The sequence below is a fragment of the Sinocyclocheilus rhinocerous genome, unplaced genomic scaffold (assembly GCF_001515625.1).
Source record: "Sinocyclocheilus rhinocerous isolate Xijiao unplaced genomic scaffold, SAMN03320098_v1.1 scaffold43, whole genome shotgun sequence".
Taxonomy (NCBI): Eukaryota; Metazoa; Chordata; class Actinopteri; order Cypriniformes; family Cyprinidae; genus Sinocyclocheilus; species Sinocyclocheilus rhinocerous.
Window position 1 is genome coordinate 1,096,923 of NW_015628370.1, and position 1,060 is coordinate 1,097,982.

At 37.6% G+C, this 1,060-nt stretch overlaps 1 protein-coding gene across 3 annotated transcripts in view; it reads right to left on the reverse strand.

Moving 5' to 3' along the window:
* Window positions 1-1,060, reverse strand: part of LOC107737764 (AT-rich interactive domain-containing protein 1A-like) — a 71,735-nt gene that overhangs the window by 35,775 nt on the left and 34,900 nt on the right. The gene's annotated exons all lie outside the window — the stretch shown is intronic.

Genomic DNA, 1,060 nt, shown 5'->3' on the forward strand with positions numbered 1-1,060 from the left:
GAGAGAGAGAGAGAGAGAGAGGGAGAGGAAGAGAGAGAGGGAGGGGGGCTGGAGGGCTGAGAGTGGGTGTGTGAACAAGAAAGCAAGAGACAGACAACGAAGGGAGGGAAGGAGAGCACGAAAAGACAAAAAAAACTACAAGTGAAACGTATTTGATGCATGAATCCTTGAAACATAAAGTGCAGTGAATGCAGTGAATACTGCAGCTCTTCTTGCCTCCTGCTTGATTACACTAACGCAGAGGACGAGGGGAAAACTGTGTGTGCAACAGAGAGCGCATGAACAAGAGCAACGGCCCCTGAACCTGAATAAGCCATGCGCACACAGGAAGACCCAGAATAGCAACAGGAAACACGCCCCAGACTCTGAATACTGCAACGGCACAGCCATGCAAACCAGGCCGAGAGCTGCACTGAACCGCTGCCTTCTCAACAGCATTCAGATCACACAAGAACTTTAGTAATTAGAATTAAAGCTTGATAACCATGTATCTGCTGCTGTCTGTGTCATTAATCAAACAACTATTGTAATAGGAACTTTCTTTAATAGGAATCAATTTATTATAATTTCAACAGTGAAGACTATGCAGTTTTTTTTTTACATTTGATTTATTCAATTCTGTAGTATTTCTTGCTAAATGTTTAATAAATCTACTGTACCTGAAAAACAGCAATTTGTATCTTTGTTCTACTGTTTTTGTCCTACTGATGTAATTTGCTTGTTTTAAACAACAATAAAATAAAATCATGTTTCAATATATTGTTATTGTGAAATAAAATTTCTAATATTGTGAAGTAAGATTTTGGTCATATCGCCCAAACCTACAACCTAAATCAACCATGAAACCTTTTCTAGTCCCATATGACGACTTAGAATCCTCCTTCGACAAAAACTGCAACAAAAAATTGACTTTATTCCTCACAAACCTGAGCTTATCTATTGCAATTCTGACTTTTTTCCACAATTGCAAATTTATATCCCAAATTTATGAGGGAAAAAAAGTCAAAGCAAAATGGTAAGTAAAAGTTGTGCAACATAAAATCTGAATTTTAAGATATAA